Genomic DNA, 12,996 nt, shown 5'->3' with positions numbered 1-12,996 from the left:
CATACATACATACATACATAAAGTGTTTGATATATATTTACTGAGTTCCTATTCTGTATCATACACCACTTGTAGGTAGAGGGATCATACAAGTAACCAAACACAAACTGCCCTCAAATGACTTATAGCAGGGCTTCTCAAATGTTTGTGCATTTTGAACTCAATAGTTCTGAGATGGCTCCCAAGATTTCATCATTTCTAGCAGATGATACTGATGTTGGTCTTTGGTTTGCACCTGGAGTGGCAAAGGCTTGTGGTATAGTGATTCACAGCAAGACACAATTCATACATAATGATTAATCGAGAAACTAACACCCTTTTCATTACCTATATCAATTATTGTGATACTAAAACTACTCAAGCTGTTTTAGAAAAAAATTTTTTTCTACTTCCGTGCAAAGTACTGCTATTATGGAATAAGAGTAAAGTGGCTTTGTTTCACTGGACACAGCTAGTATTACAATCATGTAACAATTGTTTCTTTTAAAAGAATACATGGGATAAAAGAAAGTTTCACATACATCACTTACCACATTCATAGGGAAGAAATCTTGATCAGTTGTACTGGACAGGGGAGCAAACGGGGAAACAGCAGTTCTACTCTCCGGGCCAGGGAGCAGGCGAGAGCCCAGTTCGGAGTTTTTACATCTTTTACCTGAAAAGTTGAATAAGAGGTCAATTAGAAAATCAAATAAATTAATTTAAAACAATTCTTCTTTTAAACACAAGTTATTGTAAAACAAGTCATACTTGTTTATATCACTATTATTAGGGAAATTACTGACTTTTTTAAAAAAAGGAAAATAATTAAGGTGAAAATTTAAGAATTCTATCTCCAGGAAGGCTTTTTTTTTCCTACGCTAAACATCCTGGCATGTGTTAGTGGCGTTATTATTTGTAGTCATCAGTTGGTCCGGTTGGGTAATTCCATGTCTATCCCCTCAGAAATTAGATAAACACCATTTACAAAGCAGGAAATAAGCTTCACTGGACACTAATGGATCTGAGAATCCCAGGTCAAGAACCAATGCCATCCATCTGTCCTTTAAAATATGTTTCGGGGCGCCTGGGTGGCGCAGTCGGTTGAGCGTCCGACTTCAGCCAGGTCACGATCTCGCGGTCCGTGAGTTCGAGCCCCGCGTCGGGCTCTGGGCTGATGGCTCGGAGCCTGGAGCCTGTTTCCGATTCTGTGTCTCCCTCTCTCTCTGCCCCTCCCCCGTTCATGCTCTGTCTCTCTCTGTCCCAAAATAAATTAAAAAACGTTGAAAAAAAAAAATTTAAAAAAAAAAAAAATAAAATATGTTTCATTGTCAGCTAATTCCTCTCAAGCTACAGAAACTACAAAATTTCTCATAACAGAGTTAAAATTGACATCATTACCACTTTCTTATGTTAACTCTCATATTCCAACAGAAGGGAAGAAATTCCTGCCAGTCTCCAGGAGGCAAAAGCAATAGAGGAACGTTTCTAGATCTTGTCAAACTCACTCCTACTGCCCCACCTCCGTGTGAGTTTGGGAGAAGGAGCTACTGTCATGTGACTCAAGTTTTTCTCTGTCTTCCCCCTCCCAGCCTCCCTGCGGTCCTTCCTTCCATTCTCTTCTCTGACTGCTTTCTTGTACTATACACTGCTAAGTGTACTAAACACACTTAGCTCTGTGTGTTTCGTTGTTTCTCTTTGAATGACCTACTTATCTTCTGTTGTTCTCTCCACTTTTTGTCATAGCTGTGCCTCTTTACCCCTCTACTTTGTCTATACTGCTGTCTCTCTTTTTTCCAGTCACATTCTCTTAGTCTTTCTCTGTTAATCTCTATGCTTGTCTCTCCGTTTTGTCCATGTTGTCTCTATTTCTATTTCTGTCCATCTCTCTCTGTCTTTCTGTATTTGTGTCTCATTTTTTTATCTCTCCCTACTTCTCTCTCCCTATCTGTCTCTATGTCTTTGTTTCTTTCTCTTTCTTTATGTATCTCTGCCTTTCCTATATACACTTCTCTGTGTCTTCCTCTGTCAGTCTGTCTGTCCCTTTCTCTTTGTCTTTCTTTTTCAGACCCAGCTGACTGCTAAGAAGATACATTCTAGAATTTTCCTGTCATATGGTAACATAGAAGATAGAATCTACAAGAAGGGAGCATTGTTGTTTTATTTGGGGGACAGATAATTGAAGTTTCACTCGGGACTATGCTTTATATAACATATTTGAATGAGAATGAAAATCATGCTAATTCAGCTTCATCCATATCACTCCCACATTAAGTATTCAATCAATCCCAACTTTAGAGGCAAAATACTAGTGTTTGATGTTTACCCTTCAGCTCCCAAAATTAAATGCGTGACTTGCATTTAGTAGTAAGAAACTCTGCAATTTTTAATAGTTACAATCATCTGATCCTGTTAACCAAGTGGCATTAAAATAAAAACTTTAAAAAAAAAAAAGAAAAAAACAACCATCATTTGGTTGTATTTGTTTTAATTAGATAAAGGTGGTGATCACACATTTTACCATACCAAATGCCACAGGATTATATACTTTAAAATGATTAATTGTATGTTATATGAATTTTATCTCCATTAAAAGAAACCTAAAAAAATATTACCTATTATTTGTCTACAGTTTTTTTATTCACATGTCCCTTTTCTTAAAAGTTGTATTAGCCTCCTAATGCTGATATAACAAATTACCTCAAACTTTTGGCTTAACACAATCTAAATTTGTTATGGAAGTTCTGGAAGTCAGAAGTCTAAAATGAATCTCATTGGCTTAAAACCAAAGTGTAGTCAGAGCTGTGTCGGTTCCTTCTGGAGACCAGAGGGGAGAATCTAGTTCCTTGCTTTTTCCAGCCCCGTTAGGCTGCAACCTAGTCCTTGGGTCATGGCACTTTTCCACCTTCAAAGCCAGCAATGATCAGTTAAATCTTTCTTGTACTATGTCTCTTTGACTCTGATTCCCTTGCCCCTGTCTTTCATTTATAAGGACCCTTGTGATTACATTGGATCAATCCAGAAAATCCAGGATAATTTCCTCATCTCAAAGTCAACAAATTAGAAAATTTAGTTCAATCCACAATGTCAGTTCCCCCTTTGTTACATAACATAACATATTCATAGGTTCCCAAGATTAGCATCCAGACTTTTTTTTAAGGGAGGGGGATTATTTTGCCTGCCACAGAAATCATCCCAGAGACAAATAGGAAAAATAATTATACCTACCCCTCTAACTCCCAAATGTAGGCAATTGCCTGGGAACAATTAAGTTCTTTTCCATGAAGTTGACTCATTACTAGCTGATTTCTTATTCCATGATTGAATAAACTGACCATTTTCTCTTACTCTTCATAAGCCTCTACATTCCAAAATAATAATCTATCCAGAAATATGAATAAACCAAAGCAGACCTTACTGTTTCATTTTTTTCCTCCTTGCTTCTGGAGATAAGGGAAAGGAAATTCTTCCCCTTTCCATTTTCCTCTTAGTACTCTCTCCTTCTCTCCATCTTTTCATTTTGGGGCACTAAGTATATCTCCTACTTCCAATACCTTTACTTTACTGGCATAGATTACAGAATTTTCCTTATGTTTGTGTTATCTTCATTTTCATTTATTCTATCCTTTCCTCAAACACATAGGAAATACCTTCTTTGCTGTCCCCCATAGTCCTCAAGGAAGTATAAGATACTAATGGCCCTTAATAAATATGCCAGGGGTGCCTTGGTGGCTCAGTTGGTTGGGTGTCCAACTACCCTTAGTTTTGGCTCAGCTCATGATCTCATGGTTCATGAGGTTGAGCCCTGCATCACGCTTTGCATTGCCAGTGCAAAGCCTGCCTGGGATTCTCTCTCTCTCTCTCTCTCTCTCTCTCTCTCTCTCTCTCTCCTCTCTCTCTCTCTCTCAAAATAGATAAATAAATTTAATAAGTAAATAAGTAAATAAATATGCCAAAATTCCTTTTCTTATATTTTCAAAGTTATCCAGATTTGAAAGTTTAACTAGTTAAGAATGCCATTATCTACTAAAAGGCAAACAGCATCAATAGGAGAGGAGATATTCTAGAATAAATTTAGACCACGCAATGGTTTGTTAGCTTATAATGACACTAGAAAACATAGAAATATTTTACACATTTAATGTCAAGTCAAATCCATGGTAGTTTAGTTAATTCCAAATAATATAAGTCCCTTCTAGTATAAAATTTCTAGAGCATAGAGCTGAAAGATTGTTTCCTGTGTATTTATTCGCAATAGTTTTGCCCTCATTTTCTGAAGTTTAGTTTTATCTCAAAATATTTACATTTATTTCTTTTATTGACCCCACATTCTGTTCACAGACATTCACAATATCATCAATTTTTGACAAAGGTAGTTGGTATGCTTTTTTCATGTCAGCCAACTTAGAAATCATTAGGAGGAAGGAACCGAAATATTTTTTAAGTTTATTTATTTATCTTGTGAGAGAGAGAGAGGCAGAGACAGAGGGAGAGAGAGAATTCACAAGCAGCTGACAACACGTAGCCCCATGCGGGGCTCAATCCTACTAAGTGTGAGATCATCACCTGAGTCAAAATCAATAATCAGCACTTAACCAACTGAGCCACCCATGGTCCCCAGAACCAAAATTCTTTTTAATTATGTTATTGAGTTCCACAGTTGCCACTGTAGCAAAGTCCTTGGGAAGATCATCTAGAATTACCTAGTAACAATGAAATGTAGATGAATGTAGATATTTGAAAGAAAAGCAGATTACCAAAGTCTGTGAGACACAGAGTGAAAATATTTTTAAAAGTCTGGATGGAAGTATATTTCTAAGTATGAATACTATTACTTACAGCAAAGTATAAATATAAACATTAAAGTCAGTTGTGGTCCTACCACACAGGAAGATAGAGCCATAAGGATTTTGGTATATAGTATTTCCTTCCAGTCTTCTATACACATATTTATGTTGTAGTATTCAGTTTTTATGATCTAATGCTTATGCTTAACATAATATCTAGGGCATTTCCAATGTGACAGAATATTATTTGCAAAGATGAATTTTTGTGGCTGCATATAAGATAGCCACATATAAGTAGGTTAAAATTCATCTAACCTTTTTTTTGTTGTTGTTGGATGTGGTAGGTAGCACCAATTTTCAATTATAAGCAAGCATGATGTCATAGACTGAACTGTATTCCTCAAAAAATCATGTCGAAATCCTAAACCTCAGCATCTCAGAATGTAACCTTATTTGGAAATAGGGTCATTGCAGATATAATTAGTCAAGATGAAGTCATATTAGAGTAGGATGGGCCCCTAATCTGATATGACTGGTGTTCTTATAAAAAGAAACTTGGACACAGAGACATGCACACAGGGAGAACACCATGAACGTGAAGGCAGAGATTGGGCTGATGTGACTATAAGCCAAGGAATGTCAAAAATTGCCAACAAAACACCAGCAGCTAGGAGAGAGGCATGGAACACTCTCCCTCAGTCTTCAGAGGGAACCAATCATGCTTGCACTTCTGGCCTCCAGAACCGAGAGCCCACAAATGTTTGTTGTTTAAGCCACACAGGTTGTGGTGCTTAGTCACAGCAGCCTTAGGAAACTAACGAAGTAAATTTTTACATCAATTTTTTTGTGTGTATCTTTGATTATATAATTATTATAAATTCTAAGAAGTAGAAACACTACGTTAAAGAATATTTTCAAAGATATATCTATTTACAGTCCTATCAATATAACTATTAATTGCAATCTTGCCAAATTAACAAGTGAACAATAGTATCATGTGAATTTCCATTTTTTATTGTTAGCAAGACTATTTTACATTATATTTTCTTTGTAACTTTAGTATGTGGGAAAGCTACATTTTATTAGACCTATTTTGCATTTGAAGACTTACTAAACTGTCATTAATTATAATCACTTCTCTGTTGATTCTTTTGGCTTTTTTTAGTAGCCAGTCATTTCATCTGAAAATAACAGGAATTATGAAAATAAGAGCTAAGAGCACCAAGTGCATATATTAACTCATTTAATCTTCACAGCAATCCATTGAAGCAGATAGTATTATGCTCCCCAATTTACAGATAATAACAGGCCTGGATAAAGAAATTTTCTTAAGGCTGTTTCTATGCTCAGTGGCAGAGCTGGAGTCTAGTTATCTGGCTTTAAAATACCCTACCACATGCTCACTAACCTTACTTTTCCAATAGTTACATTGCATTTTTACTTCTTGACATTTGACAATGACAGTTCTGAGAAAAATATTTTCAAATGGCTGTTAAAATGAAATATTTCTGGTTTCAAATATATATGTTACTGTGATTATTATTTCACTATTGAATATAATATTGTTTGAGATCATTTTTTTTTTTAGAGAGAGAGTGCACGAATGGGGGAGGGGGCAGAGGGTGAGAGAGAGATTGAGAGAGAGAGAGAGAGGATCTTAAACAGGCTCCACACTCAGCTCTGAGCCTCTCACGGGGCTCGATCCTATAACCCTGTAATCATGAACTGAGCCAAAATCAAGAGTTGGACGTTCAACCAATGGATTCACCCCGGTACCCTGAGATCATCTTTAATGTAATTTAAAAAAATCATGTTACTAGCTTGCTGCTAAGAATCTCTATCAGAAATAAAGTTGTTCATTTTTAAAGAAGACTTCACTCTTTCCTCATTGACTGAGGCAGGATGAAGCAAAAGTAACTAATGACACCAAAATTTTTGTTATTAGGAAAATACGATCATAGTACATGTTGTAATGGAAAGATTTTCCATGATATTATAAAGTTGGGGTATATATTTTTCTTACCACTGAATGAGAACATTTCTTTTTAAAGTTTCTCACACACAGAGGAAGACATTTTCTTCCCAAAAGATCTGCTAACACCACTACTAAAGCTTGCATCACATCTTCAGAAAATGTCTTTTGGCTTGTTCAAAATAAAGGGTTTAATTTTTCAAAACTTTAAAGAACAAAATTCGTCATTTTAGAAATACCCTGAGCCAGTTCTTAAGACCCAAACTTAAATTTTCAAGGTAAACCAGATTTGAAAAAGTTACTTTCCAGACTTTGGTAAATCCTTATAAATTACAATATTACCTTGTAGTAATGCAGACTAATTGACCCTCTATTGACACAGATTGTTGGTTTTCTTTTTTTTTTTTAATGTTTTGTTTTCTTTATTTTTAATGTGTATTTTTGAGAGAGAGAGAGGGAGTGCAAGCGGGGGAGGGGCAGATAGAGAGGAGGACAGAGGATCCAAAGCAGGCTCCAAACTGACCGCAGCAAGCCTGATGCCGGGTTCAAACTCAAGAACCTGGAGACCACAACCTGAGTGGAAGTCAGGCACTCAACCGACTGGGCCACCCAGGTGCCCCTCCTTGTCCCCACTCTTAGCTGTAGGAATGTAGGGGGGGATATGAATAGCCATTTGCCTTAGTTCTACAATTGCCATGGGATTCTATCATAGGCTTCAAATCCTCCTTCTGCTTCTTTGTTCCACTCAAGTTTTTCTACCTCTGTTCAAAACTTGCTAAGGAGTGAAGACCGTATGTTGCTTTCCAAATTCTTTATCTGCCATTCCAGACCATATGTTTATGCCCACTCACTCTCTCTTGGCACACGTTACAGTCAAAAGAGAGCTCACTAGAGCTCCTGCTGACATGACTTTTTTCCTCATATTTTCTTTCCCTGGAGTATTTATCTCCTACATTTGCATAGACCCAAAACCTTGTAGTATTTTAGGAACTAAATCTCCTTGACGGAAAACCTATGTTTGATTCCTGATTTGCAATCTGCCACAGTATTTAGCAGAGTGCTATGCCCACGCTGATAGCCACTCAATCACTAGACAGTAAATGAATGAGTACACAACACATATTAATGTGAGTACTTGGAAACAGGCCACGACTGCCTCCCGCTACTGGAAAAATGAAGAACACTAAGAATGAAGCTTCCAGATTTCAAGTAAAAGAAAGTTAATTTGATGTGTTTACACCAATAGAATTATAGCAAAAATTATTTCAGTTTTTCTTATTCTTTTAATGTTGTGATACAATACACACAATATTTATAAAATAAGTAAAATTCACTGATCCCACTTTGTAGGATCCTTTAATGGAAAAATATAGACTCAAACAGATTAAAGGTTTTATGGTTTGATCTAGTAGTTACTAAGGTATGTTCTATAATATTATTTTAATGATTTTTATATTATTCTAACAATTTAGGCCATTTACCAAAAATAAAATGAACAATAGAATATTAATTATATATTCCTCTTCCCAGCTGTCTGCATTTGAGTTTGGATCATATCCACTTTATTATTCTCTAGTTGATGTCATTATGGAAAAGTTATGGAAAAGGGAAAAATAATTGATAAATTAAAAAAAATAAAATCATTACAGATGACAACACTGTGATTCCAATACAATCCTATGGTTTATATTTGACATTGAACTGTTACCTTCATATTTGACTACAAGACAGCTAATGATTAGGACCTAAATGTGAGGATACCACAGAGACTTATTTTTCATGTGTATGACCAGATACAAAAAAAGATAAAGTTGGTGACTTTACATAAATTATTGAAATTTATACCAATTAATATATATTTAAAATGCCTTGTGATTTCAGAAGAATAATATTTATTATTCAAGTGTTTATTCTTTCAAATGTAAAGTATATTAAATGGTCATTAAGACTTTTACATAACATTACAAATACACTCATAAATATTTTAATATTTCCATAAACCTCTTTAATAACAAAAATAAGAAAAATGTTCAAACTGCATTAAAAGAAAAAACAGTTGGGCACCTGGGTGGCTCAGTTAGATAAGCTCTTGATTAACTCTTGATTTCAGCTCAGGTCAAGAACTCAAGATTTGTGAGTTTGAGCCCCATATGACTCCACACTGACAGAGCAGAGCCTGCTTAAGATTTTCTCTCTCTTTCCTTGTCTCGCTTCTCCTCCCTCACTGGTCACACATGCTCTTCTCCTCAAGCATGCTTTCTCTCTCTCTCTCTCTCTCTCTCTCTCTCTCTCTCAAAATAAATAAACTTAAAAAATACTTAAAAAAAAAGAAAAAGCAGTTAAAAAATGGCATGCTGTCCAAAGTAAATGCAGTTCTGGGGAATGTATGGCTGTATGTAAATACATACACGTGGTCTGTGTGTGTGTATGTGTGTTGTGCACAAAGTCTAATGAGTAAAAGTATGAGAAAAGCTTATTTGCTTACCATTTATGTTGCTTGGAGTATACAACCTGTGAAATAAACTTATCACCAGAAAGCTTACTAAAACAAAATTCACATGTTCATGGTGGCACAAATGGGACACGAGTCCAGAATATCCAATAAGAAAACATTCTTGATTCATGTATTCCTAGAAATTAATTTTATCATGTTAAACTCAGTCTCTTGATCTCAGAAATATCGAACAAATAAGAAATATCAAACAAATAAACTAATAAAGGAGATATTAGTAGAGATAATTTATACTAACACCTTAAATTAGTGAAAATAGATTTAAATCTTACCTCTGTAACCAAGAATTGCAAAGAATATATAAGGCAAAATTCTAACATGAACTTGATCTTTCGTTGCTTGAAGGATATCAATAAATGTTGGACAACTAATAATAGCTACACAGACATATATCAAAATATCAAGTTAGATTTTAAGCAATTCTGGTAGTGTGCCTTCCAAATGTAATACCCCAAGGGACAATTAAACATTTCTATCACAAAACATGTTATTATATATACTTATATACTATATACAATGTATGGTATATTTTCACATTTTATATTAGGCATTGCATATTGCTTTATTATACTATTTATTATATTATTATAATACTTTTATTATAGTTAGGTATTCCATAATGTTTTATATTAAATGTGTGTATATAACAGAAAATGGTAAAAAAAAAAAATTAGAGGGAGAGAGGAATAATTACAACTGCATGACAGTGAAAAGTAAACATAAGGTGTAAAAACGATGAACCAAGAATTGTGAACATTTAAGTATCTTATATATTTTTGAGCCATTAATTATTTTTTTGAAATTTAATTTCTAAAAGGCTTTAGACTATACATATTTATAGAAAAAGTTTCTTTTTTAATATATGCAGAGCCCAGGGGTAATTAGAAAAACCATGGGCTTAATTTTCCATATGCTTGAAAGCATGAAAGTTAAAAGCATGCTTTTGTGTTGAATAAGGGTACTGTAAAATAGAATCAAATGTCACAGTGAGTTTATTTACAGTACATTGTTTTTTATTCCCATCATCTTATGAGACTTATTATAAAATTGAGCTGAAATAATTATATTAATTAAAGTCATTTAAATAATATGAAACAGTGTCCCTTTGCTTTGGCAACTCTTTGTCATCTGTTTTGGCAATGAAGACCATAAGTCTGAGAACCAAAGATATGTTTAGAGGAAATTGACCCTTTAGTTTGGGCACATTAGACTTTAAAAGCCTATCTTAGGCAATAGAATATCATAGAAGAACACATTTCCTAGATGGTCTTCTCCACATCTTCCTGCACGACTGGACATCTAAAGAGCTGATCACATAATTTTTGAATAACTTCACTTCTTGTCTCTCTAATCACTTAATGTCTAACTTACCTACATCATATGGAATATCAGATTTCAAAAATGTTGAAAAAGTTCTTTGTTGCTTAGTATATTAATTTTAGCAAAGTTTAAAACATTTTATTTTACAAATATTAAATGCGTTTGTTCTTTTAGTAGTATCTGTTTGAAGATCATGACTTTTAAGCAGGGCAATTTTCATCTTATTTCCCAGTGTATTTCTAGAAACCAGTCTGAACTGAGACCATTGTAGATAGTCCATTTACAATCGTTGGTGCCTGGAACCAATTGGGAACTCCAAAGGTATGGTTACCTCTCCTTCATAGTATTTTTAAATTCAATAATATTTACCAAAGCAAGAATATTGTGAAGAAAGCTAATCTATTTAGCCAATGATTGCTTAAAATTTCGTTAAATATAATCATATTCATATCATATATCTAAAACCCATTTTCAAATATTTTATGTAGTCTCCAAATGTTTCAGAATAGACATGGTTTATCATGGGGCGCCTGGGTGGCGCAGTCGGTTAAGCGTCCGACTTCAGCCAGGTCACGATCTCGCGGTCCGTGAGTTCGAGCCCCGCGTCAGGCTCTGGGCTGATGGCTCGGAGCCTGGAGCCTGTTTCCGATTCTGTGTCTCCCTCTCTCTCTGCCCCTCCCCCGTTCATGCTCTGTCTCTCTCTGTCCCAAAAATAAATAAAAAACGTTGAAAAAAAAAAATTAAAAAAAAAAAAAGAATAGACATGGTTTATCTTGGCTCACTGAATGGATGTTCCAGATCCAGTGTATACAAGTGTAACAAAAGGCACGTAGCATAAATACGTGTCAAAAGTTCAAGGCATCCAGGTAAACAGAATCTTCTTTTAAAACAACAGATTTAATGGCATATTACAAAGCAAGGGTTGAAATAGTCGTTACTTCCTATGGGTGGAAGATAGAAAAAAATCTGAAAAACAAATTTAACATACAAATACATAGATGTATACATAGCCACTAAATGTTGACTGGATCAGACTCCCTGAAATTATGAGTAACAAGCAATGGAAGCTAGTGTCACCAAAAATAGAAACTGCATTTTCATTCGGAATAAATAATTGTGAGTCTCATAGTGCTTTACATTCACTTTAATGTTTTACCTTAATATTGCAATTACCTACCATTTTCAGATTAAAAATAATGTGAAATCAAAGTCATTCAGTAAGCATTCCTTTTTGCAGAAATAAAAGCAATAGGTTAGAAAAGGAGTATTAAGTTTACATTGAAAGATTTCTAAGAAGAGAAATGAGTAGGGAATAAAATCAGAAGCAAAGCAAGAACCAGGTCATATCAAGCATTAAAAAAGCTACTGTGAGGAACTTAGATTTTAAGAGAAAGGGGAGTTGCATGATATGGTTAATATTTATGATTGTTTTGGCTTCTCTATGAACTAATTTTAGGAGGTGATGAATGAAAGCTGAATGATCTGTAGGAGACTTTTAAATTATTCTGGACAGGGGCTCCTGGGTGGCGCAGTCGGTTAAGCGTCCGACTTCAGCCAGGTCACGATCTCGCGGTCCGTGAGTTCGAGCCCCGCGTCAGGCTCTGGGCCGATGGCTTGGAGCCTGGAGCCTGTTTCCGATTCTGTGTCTCCCTCTCTCTCTGCCCCTCCCCCGTTCATGCTCTGTCTCTCTCTGTCCCAAAAATAAATTAAAAAATAATAATAATAAAAATAAATAAATAAATAAATAAATAATTCTGGACAACATATGATTGCATCATTGAGTAAGGAATAGTGTTCTCAGGAGAGATCAGATATACGAATAAAGGATAGCTCCTGGGATTTTTTACGTTCCTACTTCAATTTTAAAATGCTATTTTGACTCACATTTCTCAGAAAAAAAACTGAAGCCATCAGCTATAATCTCTCTTTTCCCTACCTTACCTACTTGAGGTTATGTTCTGTCTTGATTCTCTCTTAAATGGACAACAGTTATAGTCTCACATTTTTCTCAAATACTAGCTTTGCTGTACCACATAAGTTTAGCAATATAGTATTTTATTTATCAATTCTATGTGCTTTTATAAAATTAGGCTTTCTTCTTTTGACTTTGTGATATTATGTAAAAATATTAAATAAGTATACCTCTCTAATGGCGGGAATAACAGTATCTCTAACAAATAGTTTATCTTAAAAATATTTTTTATTTTGGGGCACCTGGGTGGTTCAGTCAGTTAAGCATCCATCTCTTGATTTCAGCTCAGGGCAATATCTCATGGTCTTGAAATCGAGCCCTGCGATGGGATTCTTAGGATTCTCTCTCGCTCCTCCTGTGCTCGCTCTCTCTCTCAAAAATAAATCATAAATACACGTTTAAAATATATTTTATTTGATATAGACATAACCACATCAGCCTTCTTTTGGTTATT

General features: G+C 35.0%; 1 long non-coding RNA gene across 1 annotated transcript; it reads right to left on the bottom strand.

Moving 5' to 3' along the window:
- Nucleotides 1-530: 530 nt before the first annotated feature.
- LOC131506105 (uncharacterized) lies at nucleotides 531-11,530 on the bottom strand. Its single transcript, XR_009258733.1, has 3 exons — nucleotides 11,413-11,530; nucleotides 9,224-9,368; nucleotides 531-655 (listed from the first exon to the last, which is right to left on the bottom strand). It is a non-coding gene; the product is annotated as an uncharacterized LOC131506105 (long non-coding RNA).
- Nucleotides 11,531-12,996: the final 1,466 nt, after the last annotated feature.

Source organism: Neofelis nebulosa, chromosome 3, assembly GCF_028018385.1.
Source record: "Neofelis nebulosa isolate mNeoNeb1 chromosome 3, mNeoNeb1.pri, whole genome shotgun sequence".
Taxonomy (NCBI): Eukaryota; Metazoa; Chordata; class Mammalia; order Carnivora; family Felidae; genus Neofelis; species Neofelis nebulosa.
The sequence above is the reverse complement of the archived record's forward strand: the minus strand, read 5'-3'. Positions and strand labels throughout refer to the sequence as shown.